The following is a 10,028-nucleotide window of genomic DNA, read 5'->3' as shown; positions in this document are numbered from 1 at the left end:
AAAGGCACAGTCTCGCAAAGAAAACAATTACCTGGTTGATCTGGTTATAACGATTGATAATTTATTGAATATTTATTAATTTAAAATTGGTTATTTATTGACATTTTTGTATTGTGGTTTCCATTTTTGTGATTTTACGTTGTTGTTACGTTTTTGTTGTTGTTTGCGAACTTCACGTTATGGGTTGTATTCCCTGTTTGAAAATAACAATATTTTTCATTACTGACATAGCTAAAAGTTTATTTCCTGAAGTGGTTTGTACTTGCCTTCATTTTCAATATATTGTGAAAGCGTTGTTTTTGTTTTGTTGTGTTTCAAATCTCATGTTATGTTATGGAATTTTAGATTTTTTTGTATACAGTAATATATACATACACTTTTATGGTCGTTTTATTTTTTTTTAAGAATTTTTTTTATTTATTTATTTGCTATAGTTTTCTTAAAAGTTTGAACCTTCAGGACTAACGAGTTGCAGGTTTTTATTTAAAGTAGTCGCAGGAACGATTGACTTTCACAAATTTAGTAAAATCTTCTTCTCAGTCTCTCCATACTGTAGAAAACTTGGGTTGTCAAAGCTACCAAACATTCACCTTTGCTTTGCAAAATGTTCCTCAAGTGGATCCTGGTTAAATCGATCCGTCAACACATATTTAACTCCTGCACGAAATAGCTTTGGGATCATTTCGATTTTCATTGAGTAGGCTATATAATAGAGAAAAAGTTTTTTGTCATTGATCGCATCACCTAGATTAAAAAATTGGTCAAAAGCGCTGAAATGGTATGGTAGCCAGCACTTCTTTCTTAACATATTTACAAGGGTTTGAGCATCATTTCGAACATAGGTTTCCACCACAACTTCTTTCAAGGAAATCTTTAGACAGTATGAGAAAAGTGAAACTTTCGACTCTCCAATTAGTGTGTCCTCTAATGCTGCCTAAATTACCCCTGAAATGTTATCATATTAAATTCTTTAGATCTCGTTCTTCTTTTCAATTCCCTTGATTTTTAAAACAACCTTGCTAAGATTCTCCGGTAGATACTTTCTTTTTATGGTAACAGAGGGTGTAGTATGCTTCTTCCTTATTGAGAATTGTTTTTTGATTTATAGTCCTTTAGATATGCTTAGGAAAAGACACAGAAGTCAGAAAAAAGGTCACTTAGCTTAACCCCTGATTCTTTAGCTAAATAGGAACTAAAAAGTAGAAGTTGCATGACAAATTAATACTGATTTTTCAAGGGTCTCCAGGAAATTGATATAGTTATGAAAAATGTAGGATGGTGTAAGAACAAATGTTTAAAATGAAAAAAGATAGAGCTTACTTGTAATTTTGAGCCCTGTTGATGTCTGTTGAGAAAGGTACATCCTCTTTTTCTTCTTCTCGTCGTCAAGTTCAAGATTATTTACTTCATTCTCCCAATTAGCTAGAAATGGTAGGAAGGTATCCAGTAGCCACTAAATAGAAACAAAAGAGAAAATAAAACAAAACCTTTTTTCATATCTCCTATCTAAACACCAAATAAACACTGAGCTTAAAAGATACAGATTAAGATTAAGACTCAATACAGCAATGGAAGTGGGCAGATGCTCATCCTGCTCCTCTCACGTGAAATTACTTTGGGAAAAGTTTGCGACTCAGTCTACCATTCGTATCCTCCTTAATAGATCGTATCCTGTATAAAATTGCTAACAACTCTCTTCCAAACGGTTGTCGTTGTCTTTACCCTCAAAAGGCTTCTTGTCATCATTCAGCTCTCTAAACCCTAGTCAGAAAGTCTGCCGTATACTATCTTCGCTTTCTGATTTGAATGATGGCGCTGCGATAGGACGTCAGAGGGAACCCCTCGACCGTTTTCGGTCGACGCATGCGTCAACTTTTGAAAATAATTCTAAATTGCGCAATATCTGTGGTTGTTTGATTAAAAATAAAATGCCCGTATTGTTTGTCTTTAAATAATGTTTTTATCTTAGTGAGGAAAACCACAGCTTAATTATTGATTTTGACAAACTGCCGTTCAAAACAAAATCTAATTCCGAGAATCTAAAAGTTTACGAAGCAATTCTACAATGAAGATCTTAAAGAAGAAAACCAATCTGATCACATTGAGAAAATAATGGAAGTCTTTCCTTTTGCCATTAAGAAAAAGTAATATTCGATGCTGTTGCTAGTATGTACACTCACTTTCTTTTTCATACGGCTGTCCTCCTATAATTATCTACTTAATCTGTTATCTACGTTGGAGTGCAATTTCTACGCTAATACGGCAGAAAGTATATTGAATAGAATGCTCTCTCATTCCCTGTGTTAAAAACAAAATAGAGAGAGTTTCGTGGTCGCACGGCTTTTTTAAAATACCCTCTCAATATCTTGATTTTGTTTGAGATATAGATCTTTAGTTGATGCAACCAAGGGGATGTAAATAAACCTTCGAGAAGTCGAAGGCAAAATGGTAGATAAGATACGGTAGAAATGAACGAAGATCTGATCAGTGGGTGGTAGAAGATGCTTGTTTATTTTCAAATTGGGTGATTAATTTTACACTTTTTGAACAAAATCTTTTGGTTTTTACATCTGAAAACACAAGTGAGGAAGACATTGTTGTTCATTATGTTTATATACAACAGGAAAAGAAAAAACACTTATAAATTATAGTGATTTCTCTTCTCTTTTTAAAAATAAAAGTTTATGTTAAACTTTTATGTTTTTTTTTCTGCCATTTTAGAATGAATAATTATGGTGTCAGCCCCTCTAATTATGCGAAGACCTTAGTTATAAATTTAAAAAAGAGGGAATTCTGATTGGTTTTAAATTCAAATTTGGTGTGACAGTTAATAGTTTCAATTACATAATTTGTGGGTTCCACTGGACTCTCTATTTTTTCCACCATCAGATTATCAAAGGCAAAAAATAGTTGAGCTCCAGACCCTGGACTATCTAAACCCAATCGTTGTGCTCTTGACATTAAGAATATCAAAGAATTTATTGAACATTCCTATGAACTTTCGAGTTGAAATGGTTGCATCATTGTTCTGCATTTGTAAAGCAATGTCAACCGAATTGCTCAATACCTGTCAAATCAAAGAAATGGAATATTTTTAACCTAGGAAGTAAAAGGGCAACAATTAACCGTGAAAAAGACACCCCTTTTTATGAAGTGCAAGAAAACAGGGATATAAACAGTTATTAAGGTTGGGTTCCCTCACCTGTGCTGCACTGCATGAAATAATTATCTATCGCACATGCGATATGCAGCGAAACTAGTCGATCAGAGCTTTTTACGATAAATATCGACAGTGCGAAAATATGGTCTTCCAGAGGTTAGGAAAATTGCTAGAAGAGGAAATTTTCGTTTTGCGAATTTAAGAAAATTGAACTTTCTGACAGCGAATATGTGGGAAATTCCATCATGCGCTGCAAACGTTTTACTGAGAAAAACCAACTATGCTCGTTTTACGAATGAAGGAAAATTGAACTTTCTGACAGCGAAAATATGAGAAATTCCATCATGCGCTGTAAACGTTTTACTGAGAAAGAAAAACTATGCTTCGTTTTACGAATGAAGGAAAATTAGAATTTTTGAAAGCGAATAGATGATGAAATTCATTCTGTTCCTCGACCGTTTTCTTGATCAAGTCCAATTAACATGTTCAAACGCTTTATGAAACAATAACTCTAAATTTCTTGGTATTAAAAATTGCTTATGTTTACTCAATGAAAGACAACATTATTTAGTGTTTACGCTGTATTTTCGTTTTACTAGTGAACAAAATTCGTTTATATACAATTCAAAATAAAATTCATAGAAATGTACAATAATGAAAATAATTATATAGAAATTCTAGTTGAAGTTATAAATAAGTTATAATTTTATTAGTATTATCATCATAATATTATCTTTACCGTAGGACCGCTCTATACACGCAAAAAAGGGCTCAATTTGCAAATTTTAAACCCCAAAAAATGGATATTTCTAGGATTGAACTAAATAAGTTTACTTTCGTTCATTAGAGGAAATCAGAGTTTTACGTTGCTTGAGCAGCTTAATTTATCTTATTTTTGTTGTGGCTACACTACATAACTATCAGAAGTTTTGTAGCTTTGGCAAGTTAGGCCTTAGCAGTTCTACGGTAAGTAGTTTTTAAAAAAATAACAAAAGTGAGGTTAAGTATCGGTAGATAATTGTCCGTCGTCGTGAGTTATCACCCGATTCTTGACCTCGCTATTTTGTACAGATAAAAATATAATTTATAATAAATATAATTCAATACCAGAATCAATTACAGATTTGTACCAAGTGACCCACACTGGCAATTTGTTTGGGGATGAAAGTTGGTGTCCTATTTTGCCTTATTTTGTCAATTTAACAGGGATCCCACGCCTGAATATCTTAATTTTAGGACAAATTTTAGGAGGATTTTGGTCAAATTTTAGGAGAATTTTCAATTTTTTAGGAGGATTTTAGAAAAATTTAAGAAATAAATTTCTAAAATCGACCTGAAGTCAGCAATCAGAAAAATGTTCTATCGAAAAAAAAATCACCCACAGGAAGACTGAAATAATGTAACAGAAATAAAATTACTTTATGTATTGGTAAACTATTATTCGTTCTAAAAGAAATTCTCTCATTATGGCTAAATCACCAGTCATACTTACTGCTAACTTAGAAGATCAAAAAAATATTAACAAAAGGCATCTTGAATTAGAAAAACTGGGGACAAATTTGAAATGTAATCTGAGCAACATAGACTGATTTTATTCAAAGTAACAAAAGATATTTCAACAGAAGGCTAGTTACCAAAAACTCATCTTTAGATCTTCCAAAAATTGAAAAGATAAAAAATAGACGACAGGTTTGGAGACCAATACACAAACAAAATAAAACTAGTCATAATAGTTGTGCCTCAACTATTGAGCGCTAATTTGTTCAAAAATGGTTATTTTGCAAAATGCCAAGTTTTTTTTTTAATTTTTAATTTGTTCTCGAAAGCATTTTGTTCTGAGTGCATTTTCAAGCAATCTAGAGCTCAAATTTTCAAAATTTTCCCCTCGGGCCAAACCATGGTTGGCCCTTCAAAAAATTGAATAGATGAAAAATAGACGATGATAGAAGATGAAAGAGATTTCTTGAATTTTAGGAGGATTTTTGACTTATTTTAGGAATTTTAGGAGGAGTGGGATCCCTGATTTAAGAAAATTAGACCAAATTAATTTCTCACAAAAAAAAAGAAACCAAACAGATCGAATAACTAACTTTGAAGACGAAAAATTTTAGTTTGATCACTCAAAATTCGTTTAGACAGTCTGTAACTGTGAACCTGATTCTGAACTTAGTCAGAATGCTGTAAAAATATTTCAGAAATTTTGGAATGTCACAAAATTTTAATTTCACAGTGTTTAAGTCTGCTCTACTGGAATCCAAAGAAAACAGGCCAATTATCAAAGGTGTTGCAATCTCCATGAACAGAGCACTTTAGGTGTAAAATCTTTTGTTAAAAAGTTGTTTTCAAGAATGTAGGAAAATTTAGAAAGCTTTACACAGTATTAATAGTCAGAAGTCAAATTTCAAAAGCTTTACACAGTATTAATAGTCAGAAGTCAAATTTCAAAACAATAAGCCTGTTCTTAGAGCTGACAAGTCCATCAAATCTTTTTTTTAAAAGAGGGACCAATTCATTCACTCTGGCGATAAGAATTAATGAACCGGTTTACCGTCACATAAATATTTGATGCAGCAAAACTTCATCGTTCATTATTTCTACCTGGTAGCTTCTAAACTTGAATTCCACTGTGAAACAGTTGCTTTCACTTTCAGAATCAAAATCACATGCACAAAAATTCAAAAATTGAGATGCGTCTAAAATGTAAGTTTTTAAAACACCCTTGTAACCACCCACTGCTTTAAAAAACGCCCGAAAACATGGTTTTGTGTAGCGAAGATGTTATTTTAGTTTACTTTGAGGAGTGTTTTGGATAGTTTGGCATGAAAAAAAGAAGCAAATAATGAGTTTTTAAAGAAATAATGAACTTGAGCGGTAGCGGATGGTAAACCAGTTCATTAATTCCCCTCACCTCAACTGCCATGAAAATTTTGAAAATAATCAACCAGCTAGAGGGAGCGAGCCAACTACTCATTCTCATTGTGGCTGGGGATTAAATCCAATTTTTTCATCGCAGTTAACTGAGACCCTGACCAATCAGGCTCAGGCCTCAAGGAGTCAGGTCCAAGAACACGTTTATAACTTTGAAATTTAGACCGCTGACTTCTACTCTTATCATGGTGATTGTCCAACACCTCAAATAATTGGTCTATTTTCTTTGGTCTCCAGGTGGGTTTCCTAACAATAAAAGTTTTGACGTCCCCATCAACCTCATCTTCGTCTGATGATACCATGTCAATGGTTACGATTTTTCTCCATAATTTCTTTGAACATGAATCCAACGTGGGATCGTTCAACGTTGTAATACGTGTAAGGAGTTTCTGTTAATGAAGAAATAGAATGTCAAATGAGAATCAAATAAAAAGATTGCTATTTAAGACAGCCAAGAATCAAGCAGGTATTTTGACAGAAGTAAACATTAGTTTAAATCTTTGTCAGCTGGGCGAATTTAGTCAATTGAGGGGCACCTTTAAATCTACAGGCACCCGTCAATCTAATGGCGAAGGTGCTTTTGACAGTCCGCTGCCCAATTGAGCCAGGGACCTTTTTTTAATTTACATTTTCAAAAAAGTGCACTCTAAAAATTAAAGAAGTCTTAAATTTCATCAAAATTAGAAACTTTTGACTGAAAGAAAAAAAATTGACCGACAAAATCGTTTGTAATCTCCATTCAAAGTGTCTGCAAGCACCTGTCAGCCATAAAAAGTAACTGTTTGTGGTTAAAGATTTAAACTTAGATTTTTTACCATAAAAATAGAACCTAGTTTTTGTGCCTGGACAGCCTCAAAGTAATTAGCCAAACAACTCACCTGATCTATACGTGATTTTTTGGCCATATCCTTTTTGTAGTTGGGATTCTTCCCTCTTCGCCGATTTGTGTCTCTAATAGACTTGAAACGAATGTGTATTGCATCTGAATAAATAAAATTAAAATCATGATACAGACTGACTGATTTGGTCGGAAGTAAAATGCAAGAAAAAAATATATTTGGAAAGTGAATCAACTTTGTTGAGCCAAGGATAAAAGCTCGAAAATAGGCTATCAAAAGAAAGATCTTTGAAGTCAGACCCAAAATAACTTAATAGGTTAGAATGTGGATGTCTGGTGCGAGGGTTGCCTGTTTAAACAGTACTACCGTCAATCGGGGTTACTTTCATAAATGAGGGGTAACTTTCATCAACTTCAAACAGCAGATTTTTCTGGTCTGCAATTTGTAAAAGTAAAGAAAAACAACACATTACTTATTTACAACTTGTTTGCATTATATTTACATTCAATTACCAGACAATCTCAATCGAACGGAATCGACGATCGAACCAGTCGAACCAAATCGAACGCAATCGACCGATTGAAATTCGATTGTTAAAAATAACAGACCAGAAAAATCTGCTGTTTGGAGTTGATGAAAGTTACCCCCTGCTTATGGAAGTAACCCTGATTGACGGTATATTTCCTCCATTAAGTGCCTCCCTCTTATAAGCATGCTTTCACAGGCTCCTATTTTAAAAAATCATAGAATAAATTCAAGTCTTTACTTGTGATTTCTTCAGATGAAGTTTCAGGGCTTGTGCCTTTTACAAGTTCCAAGATTCGTTTGGACAATTCTCTATTTGCTTCAGTGAATGGACTAAAATGAAAATTTAACTTTTATAAGCAAAGTGGTAATCAAATCAGGCTTTTCAACAAGTAGGAGAGTGACACAACATCCATGTAGTGAATGAACATAACATGCATGAAATGCAAGAAATCTTTACGAAATATGCGCATAATTTTTTATAGAAATCTTATTACAGAATCATAATATAATAATTCAGGCACATAACTTTCTGCTCACCATACAAGATTGACGAACACACACCTCTTATTGAAAGACGTGCAAATCAAATAGGAGATTGGGACTGCTTATTGAATTTGTTCCTAAATAATCATTTGGTGCTTTTCTTAAAGGCCAGAATTTGGTAAACCAATTCCCGGGGGGGGGGTACTACCCTTGTCGACCGACGGGGGTGCTCCGCTGAGGTTCGAAAAATGGACCCTATGTGGGACTCGAAATTTGCGAAAAAAGTGACCCTGAATGGGACTGAAATTCCAAAATTTTCTCAAATTTTCTACTTTTTCCCCAAATTTTCCAAAAAAATTTAGTTTAAATTATACTCACTTCGTTTCTGTCAATATCCAAGGTTTAAAAGCTTCTTTCCCAGATTCCTCCTTCAGAGTATCACGGAAAAGGGTCTGAATGAAAAAAATTATTGTACAGTAGAAAAAATACTTATGTGGAAAAATTCCCAAAGTTTCCCGAATCTTGGTAAAAAAACAGTTGATGCTTTCAAAAATAATCCTCTTAAAAAGAAATGCCATTGCTGCACAAGAATCAATCTAAAATATTTTCTGTTCGTGTCCAGAAACCTGATTTTGAACAAGTACGAGGCCAGTTGATTCTCACATTTGTAAGAAGTTGTGTATTTATACTACTGTTAGCATGACTAGGTAGTATAAAACTTTAAAACAGTAATACCAATCAAATTTTGAAAAATGGCTTTACCTTGATTTCATTGCTGGCAACAAATCGCTTCTTTTTCGACGTCTTGTTAGAAAGTTCTCAAACTTTTGACTGCAATAATTCATTCTGCTTTTCAACTTTAGCAATTTTATTGGTAATGTTGCTCAACATCTTCTTCATAGTGGTAATTTCTGTTAAAAAAAATAGTAAAAAAGTAAAAAGAAATATTTACCAGCATTTGGCTTAAAAGATTGACCCCCCTCTTGTTAAATTATGACAATTTTTTGGCTGCCAAAGAAGAAAGTCCTTTACTTTGCTCTAAATTTCCTGATTTCAGCTTAATACATCTAGCCTGTTTTTCAAGGGTTTCAGAGGTACAATTTCACCCCAGTAGCAATTGTCCCCTCTTTTATTATGATTTGAAAAAAAGTTATTAGGAGAGTATCAGGGAATTGACTATAAACATCAAATACCTTCTTTCTGCTGACTATCTTCCCTAGAATCATTAATTGATGAGAGCTCCAATCTAGAGTTGTTATTTTCTTCATCATCACTACACGACTCCTCCAAAAACATGGATGTGTCATACTGCTTCCTTTTCTTGGCTGGTGTTGGTGTTGTCTTTGAGCTTCGTCTTGAGGGGGTGTTAGGGCTTTCAGCATTGCATGGTGTTGTTTTTGTTGTCTTTGAGCTTCGTCTTGAGTGGGTGTTGGGGCTTTCAGCATTGCATGGTTGCATTGATGGCTTTGGAGTAGAAAATTCAGCTGGCTCCATCGTTATCGGATCGTAGGGGCTTTTAGGGTGGCCCTTGTGCTTTTGGAAATGAGTTAGGGAAAACTTCTTAAATGCTTCCATCTTCACTTTGGACTGCACTGCATTGACTGCTCCTGCTCGACTTGACTTGACGGTGTTGCAATTTTGGAAAAAAAATCGGCGGCAAATTGAAAATGAAAATGATGAAATGATTCAGGGGAGCGAGTTTCCCATTCTTGAATAGATATTTCTATTTCATCAGATTCTATCTTCTTAAACTTATCCCTTAGTTAACTTTAATATAATAAATTTAACATATTTGGAATGATTTATAGGAGAATACTTTGTAAAAACTAGGATAATTGTCCAGCAGAAGAATGTTTTAAAACCCCCGTGCAACTTTTTTATCAGAAAAAATGATTGGTGTACTAGGGGGCTCCGGGCTTACACAAAAAGTTACTTTATCTTGATTTAAATCCACAAAATCAGATAAGCAACCACACAAAATTTATTTATTAAAAGAGTTAATGTCTCAAATGATTAAAACATCAATTAAAACCTTTAGAGTGTTTAAATAGTTTAAAAGTGAAGATTATAAATACCCCCTGACAACTTTT

General features: G+C 33.7%; 1 long non-coding RNA gene across 1 annotated transcript; it reads right to left on the bottom strand.

Moving 5' to 3' along the window:
- Nucleotides 1–6,972: 6,972 nt before the first annotated feature.
- On the bottom strand, nucleotides 6,973–9,562 carry LOC136804866 (uncharacterized). The gene is made up of 5 exons (XR_010846308.1): nucleotides 9,132–9,562; nucleotides 8,701–8,849; nucleotides 8,317–8,390; nucleotides 7,694–7,785; nucleotides 6,973–7,070 (listed from the first exon to the last, which is right to left on the bottom strand). It is a non-coding gene; the product is annotated as an uncharacterized lncRNA (long non-coding RNA).
- Nucleotides 9,563–10,028: the final 466 nt, after the last annotated feature.

This window comes from Clytia hemisphaerica, unplaced genomic scaffold (assembly GCF_902728285.1).
Source record: "Clytia hemisphaerica strain Z4C2 unplaced genomic scaffold, Clytia hemisphaerica genome assembly, whole genome shotgun sequence".
NCBI classification, from domain to species: domain Eukaryota; kingdom Metazoa; phylum Cnidaria; class Hydrozoa; order Leptothecata; family Clytiidae; genus Clytia; species Clytia hemisphaerica.
The sequence above is the reverse complement of the archived record's forward strand: the minus strand, read 5'-3'. Positions and strand labels throughout refer to the sequence as shown.